Source organism: Chinchilla lanigera, unplaced genomic scaffold (genome assembly GCF_000276665.1).
Source record: "Chinchilla lanigera isolate Chin_1 unplaced genomic scaffold, ChiLan1.0 scaffold00048, whole genome shotgun sequence".
In the NCBI taxonomy this organism is placed as follows: Eukaryota; Metazoa; Chordata; class Mammalia; order Rodentia; family Chinchillidae; genus Chinchilla; species Chinchilla lanigera.
In genome coordinates, this window is record NW_004955449.1 from 15,441,791 (window position 1) to 15,459,101 (window position 17,311).

At 43.9% G+C, this 17,311-nt stretch overlaps 1 long non-coding RNA gene across 1 annotated transcript in view; it reads left to right on the forward strand.

The window, feature by feature from the left end:
- Positions 1–9,561, forward strand: part of LOC102012487 — a 44,024-nt gene extending 34,463 nt beyond the window's left edge. The window contains exons 2-6 of the long non-coding RNA XR_262507.2: positions 5,038–5,162; positions 6,081–6,189; positions 6,459–6,570; positions 8,308–8,363; positions 9,538–9,561. This is a non-coding gene — a long non-coding RNA (uncharacterized LOC102012487). The remainder of the gene's footprint in view (positions 1–5,037; positions 5,163–6,080; positions 6,190–6,458; positions 6,571–8,307; positions 8,364–9,537) is intronic.
- The last annotated feature ends 7,750 nt before the right edge of the window (positions 9,562–17,311 follow it).

Below are 17,311 nucleotides of genomic sequence, written 5' to 3' on the forward strand. Positions count from 1 at the left end.
AACTTTCCTGCAGATGCAGATGCCCTGAAAACAGTAAACCATGGGATGACAAAGTGATAAAGGCAGCCCAGCCACCAGCTGAGAATTCCTCGGTCCCAGGCCAAGCAAGGCAAAGTGTCAGATGACCACCTCCACCATCACCCAGTCACTCATCCAACATCGAGAATGAGTATAAAATTCTAGCAATAACAAACAAAAGATTGGAACAGAAGATCTTCAGTGCTTCCTTGTATCCAATGACCACATACCCAGAACTATCTGTCATCTATGCAGAATGGGGTGTGACTGTTTCTACACAAAGAATCTCTTTTCAGTAATGATGAATGTATTGTTAAAAAACCTGGTTTTTCCCAGTTCACAGCGGTTTTTAAATGACTTTACATCTAGTCAAGTTGAGATTTTTAACTTTATTTTTAATATTTGTAAAACTTTTGAACTTGCTTATGTCAACAAAAAGATCAACAGGCTGCGAGCATCTATTAATGAAGGCTTAAATAATTAAAGAAAGAGGCACTGACTCTGTGCCTTCCATTTCCACCGGTCTCAGGGCCTCGGGTAAACCCATCTGATACCTTTGAGTAGAGCACATTTATCAAGTTCTAAATGGATCCCAGCAACCAAATCCTCATGTCAGCATGCTCCCTTGGCACTAATACAAACTCGGAAGAGACAGATTTAAATTCATGCTAATGTCAGCTGCATGTGGAGGCCAGCAGACACTTCTATTTCCCACGCCATTCTCCCAAGTCATTTATATCTCTCCAATTGGCTTTTAGAGAATTGTAGATGGCCTGGAAGAGGCTTTACAATAGGTTCTCCTTAAATAAAGCTCAACACCCTGCAGAGTGAACATGGAGAGTGCCTGATATAGATGTTTATAAGGAAGGAAATACACCATGGGACACCTCAAAGTTGCTTTTGGAGGGAATGTGATTTGGAATGAATGCAACCTGAGGTAAGCATTATAGACCAGCTTACTCTTTTAACCAAAACTTTCTCAGATGCATATGTAAAAACAATAAGTAGCCTGGCATGGTGGGGTACTCCTGTAATCCCGGCACCTGGGATGCCAACCTGGAAACATAGTAAGTTCAAGGCCAACCTAGACGGCATAGTGAGACCTTGTCTCAGAAAGCCAAGAAAATTGATTATAATCATAACCCAGAGAAACCATAAACTACTGAACTATCTTCTAAATTTTCAAACAAGAACAATGTGTAGTGTGGTTTTAGTTGCTGTTTTAATATATTTGAAGTCTTTGAAAACTCATATTCCACTTATTTATAATATATAATGCCAACATTTTGTTAACTAGACTATCTGGTAATTTTCCTATATAAATAAAATTTTGATTAAGAAAGAATTGACTGATCCCTGATTTCCCCTATGGGAAAAGGAGATGAAACTGACAGAAGTCTCTAAGCTTATCTCTGGCGATGGAGAAAATCACTGCTGTATAAATCTATTGGAGAAGTTTATAGGGCAGGAAGATGTTTTCACAGTAGAACATTTTTATGTCTTTATGAGGCACTTTTTTCAGTTTTTGTTCAGTCATTTCTTTAAACAGAGATGAATTAGTGAAGAACTGACTAATTTTACTACCTCAGACACTTCTGCCCTGCACAAAACTCAGTCTCATTTCTTAACCTCAAAGTCAGCTTTCAAATCATTCAAGCTGTCTCTGAAAAACAAAACCTTCCTTAGACCAAGCAGATTCTCTGACTAGGGATTCATTGAACTAAGCCAGACAATTAACAGTGAGAAATGAAATTGTAAGTAATGGTTTAAGGAGCAAGTGGAAAGTTGGCGGGGAAGTCATGACCGCCCAAATTCAAGTGAGGCTAGGAGGGTGGAAACTGAGCAAATAGAAGCTCTAATGGTGGGGTTATAAAATTAGATAAACTACAATTCATCTCTGCAGGGAAAATTTATAATTACTTTGATCTTCTTTAGGAGGCCCCACCTGCTAGGTAACAAAAGGAACAAAATTAAAGTCCTTCAAGCGGGCATGGTGGTATACGGTGCATGCCTGTAATCTCAGCACTTGGAGGCTGAGGCAGGAGGCTAGCTGCATGTTCAAGGCCAGTCTGGGCTACATAGTGAGTTCAAGGGCAGTCTGAACTATATAGTGAGACACTATCTCAAAAAACTAAAAATAAGTAAATAATACCTTAGCTACTTCAGTTCTTATCTTGAAGCTATAATTTTAATACTCTTTTGGGTGTGATTATGACATCTTTTAGAATTTCATTTCTTTGTCTGTTTTGACATGGCATTTGGAAATGCGGAGCAAACAGAGCTTAGGGGATATGGCTTTGAGGGGACAGAGGTCTAAGAGCCAAACAATCTACTTTCTCTCCTCTAGTCTCCACAGCCTTGGCTTTGAGCACCTGCTCACTACTGGCCCTGCTGGCACAGCTACAGTTGGCAGTTGGGTACCTCTATCTGGGCTTATGTGGGTGGGACAGGGGCAGGTGACCCTCCCTGGCTCACGCAATCCCACTCCATTGGGCTGATTGTAAAGATCTCTCCTAAAAGCCTGTGGTTTCCATTCATTCACCACAGCACTGCGCCCACCATGCTGAGAAATGGAGCTCCCCAAACTTCGTTTCCTCCACACTGAATCACCAGACAAACTAAAACATCAGAAAGTGTTTGTGTTCTACCGTGCAGCGCCAGCATGTTTACTTTGGTGCATTTGTCTGAGAGAGTGGCAGAAGGCAGTTGGGGAGTGACCACCTCCCAGAATCCCATGCATGGAGGATGGTAAAATCTTCATGCTCCTAAAGTACCCTGCGTTACCTGGGTGTTCCTGATACTGCTCATTGCCCTTGAAGTGCAGTGGGAGATAAGGGAACGCGACTCCTCCCATTGCTGCATTTCTCCTTTTTCCACCTTCAGACCGAAAGGGATATCTTGCCCATTGTCTCCGCTAGCAATGTAGATGTGCCCACCATTCCTAGCTGAACCTTGAGACTTAGCTCTGTTAAATAGGAGCATGGTCCCTGCACCCGAGGAAGAATCCTATCATCTGATTCATCCACCTTAGCTCCTGAAAATTAAAAAAGGATTTAGAAAACCCCAACCCTCCCTTATTCAAGCCTGATTTTTAAAACAGTTATTTTCTCATAGGATAAGAAATTTCAGGGTTTAGCCTTAGAGGTGGAAAGCTGCAAAGAATATGATCTGTATGCTAAGAAGTAAAAGAAAACAGATCAGCTTAATACTTGTGAAGAATTATCCTCCTTACATTATAGAAGAGAGTTGGGTCAGAGGGAGAGAACTGAGATGTGGGAGTGCAGCAGCGTATGCTGTGACTAATGGAGCGCAGAAATGGAGCACACAGACATCTGACTAGAGCCAGCTGGGTGTGGAAGCCTCCCCAGGGCCACTCTCCCCCAGGTCTCCGTTTGGTGGTTTGTTTATTTAGCATTTCTTGAGTTCCTATGTTTGTGTACAAATGTTTAATTACTTCACTTAACTTGAGTGCGTTTGTGCTCCATAAAGCCAAAATATGGGAAAAAACATAAGCACTGAAGAATCTCATATTTCACAGTGTATACCTTGTATGCCACTTAAGCTTGATTGTGTCATCTTGACTGGTTTGAGGGGCAGAGGCTTGGCGGAATACACTTTTGGTTGTGTCTGAGTGGTCACGGAGGCCTGACCTTGAGCACTAGATCTGGGCCCTTGCCCCTTCCTCTCTGGCTGCTCTGCTCCCCCCACAACCACCATGAGCTGAGCAGCTTTGTGTGCCACACTCTTCTGCCATGATATTCTTCCTTGGGGCTGGCTGAACATTACTGAACTCCCTGAAACTGTGACTTAAATATTTCCTCCTGTAAGTTGCGGATTTGGGGTATTATGTCCCAGAACAGGAAAGCTGACTACTACATCTGTGCACATGCTTATAACTGAATCCTATTATCTGCTTCCAAAAATTGCCTTTCACTCCATCCCTCCACATTACTGCACATTCCAGTTGCCACAGCACGGTGTACCGTGTCACCCTAGCTGGCTGGCCTGACTCCTCCTCACTGTTGTCCTGCAGTTCTTGTCCCTGTGGTCTTCCTAAAACTTCACTTTTGTTTGTTTGGTTTTTTTTTGTTTTTGTTTTTGTTTTTTTTTGGTTTTTCTCCGGTACCAGGAACCGAACTCACAACCTTGCACTTGCCAGGCAGGCGCTTTTGCGGCTGAGCTAAATCCCCAGCCCCTAAAACTTTACTTTTGCTGCTTCCACTTTGCTCAGAGACTTACACATTGCTCTTGTCCCTCCTCTCTGGCATACCAAGTTATGTTCACTTTATTGTGGTTTTCAGGTTCTGCCCATTTAAACAAATCCAATATCCCACTGCATGAAGCTTGCCGGTCCTTATGCTGGGCAGACTGACAGCCAAATGCCCTGTGTATCACGCAGTGCTGCCTGCACCTGCTGTCAAATTTTCTGCTTGCCCTGACGTGATTTTTGCCCTTCTCCACTGCTAATTTAAATCCAACCCATTGTTTTCCAAACCCATGTTGAGTCCAGCTTATTTTCTGGCATTCAGAGCTGCTAGTGACTTCAGGCCATAGCACACCACTTTAGAGTCTAAGCATATTCCATTTCTCAGTAATGGATACTATAAACAGCTGATACTCACTGAGAATTTCTTGTATGCCTAGTGCATTGCTAGGGTAGCTCATTTGGCCTTCACTCCACCCCTGTGAGGGGGGCACTATGATGTGCACACTGGGGAGGAGGAAAGTGGTTGAATTTCCTGAAGTCACACAGCTGACAAGGAGACAGAGCCAGCACTCATGCCAAGAATCAGATTCCAGAGGCTACACTTGTGGTGAACACGGCCTGTTAGCCCTAGAGAGTCACTGCTTCCAATGTTGAGTGTGTCATCTTCTTTGCTCACCTGGATAGTAACTTCTTATGGGGACAGGACATGACTTCTAGGTCCTTGGTATCCTCCTACTAGTGGTAGAGCTTCGTGTGACCTTTATCTCCTTCTAACTAGCCTTTCCCATGGAATTATCTTTTTTTTTTTTCAGATGTAAAGTGAAAAGGACTTCAAAGGTTTGCTCAGACTCTGTGGGATCTCCATGTTGTGTCTACCCGCCTCTCCTCCGCGAATGCGTTGTGGGCCCCTGGATAGCTAAGGTGCCACCTGCCAAAGGTAAGAGGCACTGCACTCTTTCAGGCAGATCTCACTCTCACTCCCCTCTCCCTCTTCCTCTTCTTTCTCCTCTTCCTCCTCCTCCTTCTCCCTACCTGCCAGGCCTGACTTTTGATGGCACAGGATTCTGGCTACCTCCTGATCCCCTTTTACAGGGCCAGTGTTGTCTATTCCTAAATCTTCTTTCAGACACCATTGCCAAGGGGGTTTCCGAGCAGGATGTGGCCTCTGGGGGCATCCTCAGGCCAGCTTCCTTGTGGCTGGGCATTCTGTCTAGTGCTGTATGGAGATCCCTAAGAGCTCTCATTAAAAACTACAAAACCCCTTTAGAGAAAACCAGGTACCCCAGCAAGAGCAAAAAAATATGTAGTTTGCAAACAGATTTTATACATTAGAACTTATACCTTCAAAGGAGATTTTCGCAAGAGGATATCTCTTCCTTCTGTCAGATGAGGAGCCACAAGCATTTAGCAGTGTCTAAAGATGTGATGAAAGGAGGCTTTGAACTTGTCAACATTTGGCTCTTCTGTGTGGAGTGGGTGTGGGAGCCTCCCAGGCTTGGGCCTGCGGGAAAAGGTTCAGCAGGGTCACTTTGCTGTGAGGAGACTTCAGGTGGAAATTGCTCATTTCCTCCAAGGCCTTTCCCTCAAGCAGTACGGCGCCTCCTTTCCTGGCCAGGGAGCAGAGCTGGCTCTCCAGTCTGTCTCCCTCTGCTACCCTCTCCCACTCACTGTCCTCCTTGGAAAGAAAAAAACAAAAGAACAAAAGACATTCAGGTTTCTCTTTTCTCAGAGCTCAAGTTTTTTGTTCTACCAAGATTTGTCTGCAGAGGGTAGAAGCAACTTAGTCCATGTTGACATAAGATCATCTGAGGTTCCTCTGAAAAGCTCCACTGTTTGTCTACATTTCTCCCCACAGCGGCCTGTTTAGGAAATCTAACAAAAACACTGTGAAATCCTGTTTGATCTCAGCCATTGTTCACTGCTAATTCCACAGGACAGGAAAACAGAGTTTGTTTGAAGACAGGGTAAGGTGGCTTTTGTGATCATGATAAACATCAAACACTTCCCTTCCAGACAGGTCAGGGGATGTTAGGGGATACGGGAGATGCTCTGGAGAGGAAGGGGTGGTTCTTTTCAAGCCTTCTTATGTTTGTTCTCCAACCAAACTGGAAGGGAACTGGAAGAACCGTGCGGGCCTAAATCAGTCAGCGCAGCAGCAGAGGGGACGGGTGCTCCACACAGAGGAGTTGACCCTTGCTTATTTCCTTGCCTGCTGCACCTGTGCCTATTTCAGAATGATCCTGGACCTGAGCTCTCATCTGCAGAGGAGAAATGAAGCAACATCATTTGACCTCAAACTCACTGCTGTAAGAAAACATGACTCTTGGAAATCCAGATTTACAAAAGTAAGATTAAATCAGGAATTAGCTAAGCTTTTCATCTCACTTGAGAAACATCAGAAAGGATGCTTCAAAATAGTATCTCCCATCCATGGGCACTTGGCTCTGAGTTTCAAGAATCAAATTCTTAGGAATCAGATCGTACAGAGCTTTAATGGGAATGGAGAGAAGCGAGGCTCATTAACTACATCTACGCATTTGAAGATGATGGGGAAGCCAAAATTCTCAGGACAGGAAAAGATTCACTAACTACCTGACCATTATATAATTAACTCCTGTTCAGTTGTAACTTCCTATGCCTGCTGGTGTCCAGTCTCTCACACTGCACCAATATCTTTGTTGGACACTCCCATGAGGTCAGTAATACAATGCAAATCAAATGCAAATTGATCACAACAAAGTGAAATTGCATACCATGCAATAGACGCAGGCTTTCATCTGAGTGGGAGAGGACATAATTTGAGCTTCACAGGAGTGATTTGAATATCAGAGAACTAAAAAAGGCCCTTGGGAAGATGAGCGAAGTCTTCTGTTTGATTTTGTTTTGTTTTATTTTTTGCAAAAAAAAAAAAAAGCCTTCTCAATGTCTTTAGCAAAGGTCAAATGTAGAGTAAAGGGAATCTTAAATTTTTGTCAAAATGTTGACCCAAAAGTCGACATTTGTTGTATTTTCTAACCCTAAAAAGTAGTCAGTGAATGCAATTATAATATAAACTCCTAGTAAATATAAGACAAATACTTATTTTTACATTTTTTCATTTTAATGATAAAGCCCCTTGATACGTTTAAATATCATTTATTATAAAATTTTGCTTCTTATTTTATTTCCACCTTAATTTTTTAAATAGCAATTATCTTTGGATAATGAGAACCACCTATAGTTCTATATCATTTTGTACATATAATATTTTATTTAATATTCATGGCTACTCAGACTGAGTAGCTATTAGCCCCACTTAACAGGTAAGAAAATCAAGGCCCTGGGAAGTGATCTGAACAGCACTAGAACGTGAATAATTATTAGCTTCAATTACACAAGCAACACAAGTATTGTTATCTTGTAAATAAGAGATGTCTCTAGGAGATTTAATGACTGACCCTTGGCCATATGTCTAGTAATATTAAACATTTTCCAGACTAAACTTTCTGACCACAGCTCATCCTATTGTTATATCCACCAGATATCTTTGTACATAAAAATAACAAAGCTGGCAAGTGTGGTGGCTCATGCCTGTAATCCCAGCACTTGGGAGACTGAGGCAGAGGGATCACTTCAAGTTCAAGGCCAAGTTGGGCTACAAAGGGAGTTCAAGGCCAACCTGAACTGCATAGTGATACCTGGTCTCAAAAAGACAAAAAAAAAAGCGTGATATAACTGATGTCATGAGCGCTAAAACTATTGCAGATGTATCCAACTTGCAGCCCACAGGCCACTTGCCCTCTTTTTTAAAATGTATAATAGCAAATATATTTTTAAAAACATTTTTGGTACATATTTTATATTATATATTTAATATGCACTCTAAAAGATTCCTCTTCACTCAATGTGGGCAGGCAAAACAAAGGTTGGACACGCCTGGCAGGGAATCTCTAGCACATTCTGGAAGCAGATTTGCTGCAGACTCCATTGGGAAGAAGCAAGAGACAGTTGCTGTTAGATTAAAGGATGTGTTTACTTCCTTCTAACTGAGTGCAACTGACACTTCAGTTGTGAGTACAGCAGACTTTATTCTTCTTCTTCAGTGATCCACTTGCCAAAAGAACTACAGTGACAGAACACTACGCAACTACAAACACAGGTACGATGAAAATAACACTCAGACATGGAAAACCAGAATTTATCCAGCACAATAAAGCTTAGTGGGTGCAGCAAGGCATATGTGACATCTATTTTCGTTAATGGATTTCTATTTCTGCCTTCTTTTTCCCTTTCTGCATTGATAATGCTAGACATACATAAGAAAATCTAGATAATGTATCCAGAAATTGGTAGTTTACTACTGATGCATTGATACAAACAATATAACTACGGCCATTATAATGTGAAGTGAGTTTTGAACAAATAGAGTTAGAAATCCAATTATCTTTCCATGGAAAGCTTTTGTGAGGCGTCATTGTTAAAAAAGTAGGGAAACAGTGGGAGACTCAGGACAGCAATTTCTCCTGCCTGCAAAAGGACACTGGAGAATTTCATCCTGCACATACATTAATCCCTTCATAATGGTCTCCCTCCTGCAGTTGGCCTACAAGGATCGTTTTTTAACTCCTGCTCTACTTCGGGTTACCAGAGTCTTCCTTTTGGAAGAGGAGCTGAAAGCCAGAAACATATGACTTGAATGAGAAATAAAACATGAAACACAGCACCTCCCACATAGGCAAATGGCTTCAAACTAACGTCTGAATGAAGGCATAATGCTCCTTCCCTGGCACCTCGGACCAGGGCCCTCAGGGTTCACCAAAGATGGCGAAAAATCAGAAATTCCTTGCAGTGGTTCTAATTTTTCTGGCCTTCTTTTGGCCTTAGCTCAGTGCTTCTCAGACTTGTATAGATGCAGGAATCATATCCAGATCTGGTTTAAAATGCAGATTCTGATTCATAAACTTGGAGTGAAATCTGAGATTCTGCATCTCTTGCCAATGCTGTTAGTTCATGTACTTTAGATAATAATAATCTAAATTAACCTAAGCCTTAGTACTGAGGCTTAACCTAAGTGTTAGTACTTCAAGTGTTCTGCTTTTTATTTTTTCAGCAATAACCATTAAAATTACAGTCAGGAGGGAGCTTAGAGAATCTCAGGTTTTTAGAAATCAGTGTGACTGGGGGAAAGTTATTGGGCCCCTTCCTACCTTATTTCTCATAAAACATGTGTTATGAGGATTAAATGAAATAATATTTATTATAGTACCTGATATTCTGAATTTGCTTCATAAACACTAACTAAAGCCATTTGGCTTCTCTGCTTCATCTTACAGGTGTGGAAATAAAACCTATTAAGAATCTTGCTCATAAGGGGCTGGGGATTTAGCTCAGCGGCAAAAGCGCCTGCCTGGCAAGCGCAAGGTCGTGAGTTCGGTTCCCGGTACCGGAGAAAAACCAAAAAAAAAAAAAAAAAAGAATCTTGCTCATGGGACACAGCTTTGCTAGTGCCAGAGGCTCAGCAGAAACACCACCTCTGACTTCTGGTGGAAAGCCCTCACTACCGCCCAGGGGTCCACTGCTTAGTCAGAGCCCATTACTAATTTGGCAAAGCTGACCCCAGCATACTCCCCAGTCCCTTTCCTGCCTCTGCCCCACAGAGCACCAGTGGCTGAAACCACACGCCCAAATGCTTTGCTATAGCTGGGCCTGACAGCTTAAGCCTTGTGCCACTAATTATGAAGATTACCCAAATAATTGATTTAATTGGGAACAGAGAATATCTCAGTGCAACCAGCCAAAATGGATTAGATATCCTCTGTGGAACGTGAGATCCCCGCAGCTCTCACAGGGAAAGCGTTTCCTCCCTGGGGAAGGTGATGGCTGCCCTGGTGGAACATACTGTATGCTCTTTGTCCCCAGGGATGAAGTGAAATCTTCACCAAGTATTGTACACGTACAACCCTCTCCTCATTTTTTATAGAAACCCTCAATACAACGTTGAATCCCCACACTTGACAGTGATGTTTCTGGGAGGTCAGAAAGCAAAGTAAAAAAAAAAATCTTTCCCAATGTGATTTTGTAAATGGGCATTAGCCACAGGCTGTTCCAGCTCAAGGGTGAACAATAGCATGAACTCCTTCTTTTATCTGCAGTAAAAAGAATGAAATGACTTTTTTCTACAGCGGTGTTGAGATATGAATAACTGAACTGGAAAAAATATTAGCTGTCTGTCTTCTGTTACTGCATAATACAAAATATATATCATTTCAACATCTGCCCAGTGAAAAATGACAAAAACACTAGCAAATGCATGCTACAAAATATCTTCATTTTGGTTGTCCTCATTACTGTTACAATCAAAATGGTCTCCTCAACCCAGTTCTTTAAGGTCAAGCATGTTCACATCTTCTTATTCTAAAGACACAATCCTGCTTTTTAAAAAGTCAATCCCACATCATTTTAACCTGTGTGGAATACTATTTTTCTGTGTCTACATGCATTGAAGTGGCCTTGGAAATCTGGCAGGTGGAAAGTCCGGGGAGAGAAGTCAGTCACAAAATACCAAAAACTGATTCAGTATTATACAAATACTAAATCACATGTACCAGTCAGTGTTTACTAGAGAAACAGATATAACACAAGATATGCAAATATATAAGAATTTAAGGGCCAGGGATATAGCTCAGTAGTACAGTGCCTGCCCGGCAAGCGCAAGTTCCTGAGTTCAATTCCTGACACCAAAAAAAGTAAAAGGAATTTACAAGATTGGCTTACAGTGGCTGCCCACAGAGTGAGATGTGGAAGAGCGCAAGGGTCTGTCTGCACACTGGAGACCCAAGGATCCGGTCAAAGCTCTGGAGCTCACTGCAGTGTCCCCTGCAAGCCCATATCAGGAACCTGATGGGTTTGTGATGGAAGGTTAAAGAATCTATGCTGGAAGACTGAAGGATCTGTGCTGCAAGCCAGGAGATGACGTCCAAGGTGAAAGTAAAGACTGGAGCTCCTCTGAAGAAGGAGAGGCAGCTCTGTCCTCCTTCATTTCCCTTTGTATCATCCAGGTGACAAGCTGCCCTAGTGGGTAGAGTTGCTTTAACAGGTTTAAGTTGACGCGGTCAATCAACCATCCTATCATATATTCAGAAGAGCTTCAAATTTAGAGACCTGCAAATGAGGTGGATCTGGACAATGGTGATGGCATAGAAGGCTATTGACATTCTAATTGGAGCTGAGGAAAAAGCAAACCAGAAGCAAGTTTAACCTTTGTGGACACGTTCTTGATGCCTTAATTTCTCTCAAAGGCCCTGTGATCCTGCCATCATAGAGCAGAACCAAGATGCTAATTGTGTCTTTGGCAACATTTATTATGTGATGAAATCAGATATTTCCCAATCTATTTACATTCAGTTATACCCCAGCCCCCATCTCCCCATTCCAAGTCCTCACCTCCAATACCTCCTAAGGTGACCTCATTTGGAAATAAGGTCTACAGATGTAATTAATTAAGGTGAGGTTGTGCTGAAGTAGGGGGGGCACTTAACCTGGTATGGCTGGTATCTTCTGATAAACATGACCTACTGTAGGCCATGCAAGAGGAAAGCTATGTAAAGACTCTGAGCTTTAAAGACAGAGAGAGAGAAGAGCATGTGAAAATGGAGGCAGAAACTGGAATGGTGCAGCTACAAGCCAAAGAGTGCCAGGGACTGCTGGGCACACCAGAAGCTAAGAGAGAGGCATGGACCAGGGTCTCCCTCCACCTGCTAATGTCTTAGTTTTGGACTTTTTTCTAGCCTTCAAAACGCTAAGATTATAAGCTACTGTTTCAAGCTACCCAGTTTGTGATACTTTACTACAATAGCCTTAGAAAATTAATATCTTTGTCCTTACAAGAATTGTTGTATTTCTATCCTTTATGTCAGGTTGGAGCCTGGTTGTCTCACCGATAAGAAAAAGAATCTGAGATTCAAGGAAATAAATTAGTTTGAAAACAGAAAACTTTCTTAGCTCCATACAGACCTCAAACTGAGCTGGTGGTCTACTGCAGTTGCATCAAGGAACACACTGAAGACCTCGGGGTCTCTGTGACTATCTGCCTGGTTCCTGTCAGTATGAAGAAAATGCCTTTGGATTTGGAAATGTGGGTTTTGACTGCGCCCCTTCAACTGTTCACCACTTTTTGATTCATTCAATGAATATTTATCTTCTGCCCACAGGGACAGGAAACTGACATGTTGAGAACTTAAAAGTAACTGGTCTTATCTTCCTCTGCCTTTCCATAAGCATTTATATTCACAGCATTGGTGTCACAATCTATATTTGATTGATTTGGGGGTTGTGCATCTCATACCAGCTTATGAACAGATCAGAACCAGCAAACTGTTCTGCTCAGTCTTTACATAAAATTGTACATTGACTACAGTTTACACAGGGAAATAGCTCTCCTCTCACACAGCACACAGTAGGCTCACACTAATGGGCTGATAGTGAATGCTGATGCTAAGAGCTCTGAACTGAGGTCAACTCCAATGCTGCTGTTGGCCTCAGCAGGGTTGTGTGTGAGGACCCATTAGTGACATCTCTGCCAAGCACATGCGGGCCTGCAGTAGTGAACGAGTTGTTTGCCAATTGTGTCCTCAGGCTCCAGTGGAAAGGCTTTAAATTTTACTTCAAAAAATCCTGGAAAACATAAAATGTAACTTGAGCAACAGAATATGTCACACTATGGATCTTGGAGAATGGCTTACAAGACTCCACTAACACTTTTTTCTAGTTCTTCTCTAATGATAATACACCTCATGTCATAGACTAAAGAAGGCACACTGAGTTTTTTCTTTTTAAGTAATTACTTCTACTCTCTATGCCTATGAACCTGGTTTCTTTTAAGGTGTAGGTTCAAGACTTGTCCACTGCCCAGGCAGCTCACATGGCAGGACTCACACCTCAGATCAGCAACAGCATCTTAAAGTGCTTGGTGATGTTTGACCAACTATTTAACACTGTTATTGTCCTTTCGAATTTATTAGTATAGGTTTGGGGTGAAATTGCCAGGTGGGTGTCACACGCAGCACTCTAAAGTCTGTAACCCCAGCACTCAGGAGGCTGAGGCAGGAGGATTGCCATGAGTTTGAGGCCAGCCTGGATTACATAGTGAGTTCAAGGTCATACCTAACTACCTAGCGAGACCATGTCTCAAACAAAAAAAAAATTAACTTCCTGGACATCCCCTATGCAAATAGCTTAGAATAACATCTGTTTGTCCCAGGAAAACCAGTTCCAACACCTGTGTATTTGAACAACTGTTTCCAATGTAAAATAAGAATATCTCTGAACCAAACAATCCCTTTCCTGGAGAGCTACATGCTTTTTATATAGTATTAAAAAGTCTGGCAGATCAAGTGTCATTGACCAATGGATTAGTTAAATTCCTTGGCTATGAGAAACCCGTCACACCCATACATGAGTCCCGGAGACTCCCACTGCTCAGTCTGTGCCTCTGGTGGTAGGATATGGTGCCTGAATGAAAATCCACCAAGAAATTATAAAATAGAGGAGCTCCTCAAGCACAATAAGGATGGGAGAGTGTACTGATCAACAACCTTGCACATCAGAGTCCACGTCTAGGTCCTGGTCCTGTAAATCCAGGCACCCCAGCTTCTTATCACTCTATGTGTCCTCAGCACTGCACCTGAAAAGCGCAGTCTTTCAATAAATCCTGATCAAACGCAGAGGAGTCACAGGTTAAAGAGCTCTTCGAGTCTCTGCCTCACCCTTCCCAGACCTCCATCTGATGCTGGGCTGGAGGTGGCCGCTACCCCAGCACTCTGAGCTTCCGCTTCCTCTCTCCAGGCAGAGACGGGTTCCTCGAACTTGCCCAATCTGCCTTGGTGCAGGACTATCCGTGGGTGGCTGGGCGTTCCCCAGGCTGGGCTGACAAGGCTGGACTTTTCCCAGTGACCTCCACTTCAGGTTGAAGGAGAATCCTAGGGCTGGCTTAAGTAAGCTGCTCCTTAGATAAAGGCAGAGCCGGACAGTGCCCTGCGACAGGGAAGTAGACTCGATGCACCGCGGTGTGGGGCTTCCCAGTCTCTTCCTTGTCAGTTCCCATGCACCTAAGTTTATAAGACAAGTTCCTAGAATCCTCAGGCACAGACAAACCTCACTTTCTCTGGGTGGAAATGGACTTCTCTCTCCAGTTCCAGACTCCTCTGAGGCACCGCCACAATGCAAGGGTGTAAGTGGGGTGCTGAATGCTAGGCTGGTTTGAAGAGAGCTCACTGGCTCATCCAACCAGGCTCCCTACATGTCTCAGCACTCACTGACACTTGCTAGACAATTGCCTTCTCTCTGGAAGGGCCTGAGCCAAAGCCTGTGTTCCACTTGTGAGGCTGATGGAGTCAGACATTGGCCTCTGCACTGCAACAGGAAGGAAGACCTTTGCTTGCTCTGCTGAGTGCAGTCTGCTGAGACCTCAGACTTGAGATTCCCCAGCCTGCTTCAAAGACAAAGGTTCTGAGGCAAACGTAATGAGAACCCCAGCAGAGCAGCTCGGGATTAGAAGGTTGTAATTGGTGACCACGGACGGTCAAGCTTCTAGGTTCCGAAAGTCCCCACTCCGCCCCTGAGACACGGAACAGAAAGCTGGGCTGGGCAAGTATCCACTCCAGAACTTGAAGCTTTATTCAGGGGTCTAAGTCTCCAAAGCCAGGAGATTTTGCAAAACTAGACTTGTGTTGGCCCCAGGGCAAGTCCTGGAGGAAGGCAAGGTGGACTTTGGCTCTCAGTTCTCTTCTCATCACTGAAAACGTTTTGTTGTCTTTGCCTGCTTTCTCTGACTTCTACTGCTTCTAGTCTTAACAAGATGGAATGAGCCAATGGAGTAATTCATTGCATCCTGGTGAAACTACATTTTTGAAGAGAACCTCAGGGTGAAATTGATGCTAAAATCCAGTGAATCCATGCTAATGGTAGCATTTAAATCCTGAAAATAGGCTAATCTGGGAGCCTCTTCAATAAGGGGCTTTGAGGGCCCTAGAATGGTAACACATGGGGCAGCAGTCTGCAGGCCGGTCTTGTGGAGAGGAAGCTGGTTATTGTGCCATATTGCCCGCAGAATCAGTTTACATGAGAACAATTTCTGGATAGCCCACTCACCGGCTTCTCCCTCTCTCCAGGCAAGAGCAGATGGCAAGCTGCTCTCAGGTTCTTGGGGGATACTTTGTGGAGAAGCAGTCTCTTCTTCTACACTCCTGCATGAAGCACCTGCCCCATCTGGGGTCGAAGGAGCAGCCCTGAATGTCTTCTCAGTTTCCCACCCAAGGGGCCCAGCCAACGGCAGAAGGAGGGAGAGCAGGTGAGTGTGTGCCCGCTGCAAGCTCTCCCAGGTGGCAGGCAGCAAGTGAAGCTGGCCTGCGGCCAGAGCTGAGAAGTTTGCCTGGGAGTGGAGCTGCACCCCTCCTTGCAGGAACCTGGCTTGCCCAGGCCAAGCTCAGAAGCTGATGCCTTCATTTCAGCTAAGGAATACTGACCTCAAAGCCCCCACCTATATAGCACCACTATCATCTTCAGAATGCTTCAGGCCAGAATTCAGGGAGAGCTCTGAAATGTGAACTCCAACATCTGGGTGTTGCCTATGCTTGCTGTGGTAAATGACCTCTGGCCTCCTAGGGTAATTACAGAGTGGGTTTTGAGGGCTTATGATGCGTAGGCTGAAGGAAAATACCAAAAAGAATGTGCTATTTTCCTTAAAAGCCTGTTAGGGCTATGGTTGCAGTGATGAAAGAGGTCAGGAAAATGCCATGATATTACTTGTTCTCTACCCTAACGTTCGACCTCTCTGAGGCCCCAAAGAAATGTGTGGTCCTTGTCAAATAAAAGGGCACTGCTGTTTAGCAGCCCAGAAACTAGAAGAGACTTTACTCCAGTAACACAGGATTCAAGGATTTCCAGGCTCTGGCCTTCACTGTGATCAGTAATCCCTGCTTTGAACCCTCAAACCCTCTGCTGATCCACCTCCTCCCTCCCCCAGCCATGCTCATGGTTGCACATGATCCTTCGGTCACAGTGTCCCTCCAGCCCCGCTGCAGCCCCCAGAACCTCACTCTTCACCACCTCAGTCCATACCATGCTCAGCTTCCTGTGATGTCCACCTCCTAAGGAAGGGTTAGGAAGCTTCATCGGCCACTACATCCCCAGCCACAGCTCCCACACTGCCCTTACTGGGTATCATGTACACCCCTAGACTGTTGCTTATATGTCTACATCCTATCTTCAAAAGCCAGGATTTTCCTCAACCAAGGGATTCCAGTTTTAAGCAAAACCGAAATGGTCCTCTCTCAAGCATCCTTTCTTCTGGAAGAGGTTAGGCTTCTCCAGGGTAGGTGCTTTGGAATCCTCAGTGCAAGTTCAGAGCCTTGCACGACAAGTGGGCCCTCAGAGGAGAGCTCTCGGTGGCCTCCCTGAAAACAGCTCACTCACACTCCACGAACGTTTCTGGATTAGAAGTCCACAGGGTCATCCCAGCCCTCTCTAAGGCTGAATAGTTTTAAATTTTATTAAGTTCTGATTTCTGCTAAGCCAGAATCAGTGATCTCTCCTTCCAACACTGTGTAACAAGCAGCTTCTAGCTCTAAGACCTTACATTAGCATTCTCTTCCCTAAACCAGAGACTCTCAGTTATTTGGCTTGTTCTTCATTTACGGTAGTGTCCATATCGTTCCATTCGCCCGGTCTCCCTAGCACTTCCTGACTTCTGTGGTCTTTCATGAAAGGTGCTAACAGAGCTGCTGTGCAACTGTGGAAAGATGGGCTCTGGGAGCAGACACCTGAGGAAGTGCTTTGGTGACCACTGTGACAGTGATCGCGCTGGGATTCCAACCAGCTTTCCTTAAAGCAGAGAAAAATGCTTTTTAAAGAAAGACAGCATTTTACCAACCAAAGAACTGCAGTTCTTTTTAGTCCATGTTTGCAATAGAGAATGCCATTCCTTGTGTGGAGCTGGTGCACAGCACATTTCCATCTGTTTTTCATCCCCTTTCTTTCCCCTCCCTCCATTTCTTATTCTCCTTCCCCTCTGAAAATGATCCGTCTCTCTATTTCCTGTTATCTATCTTT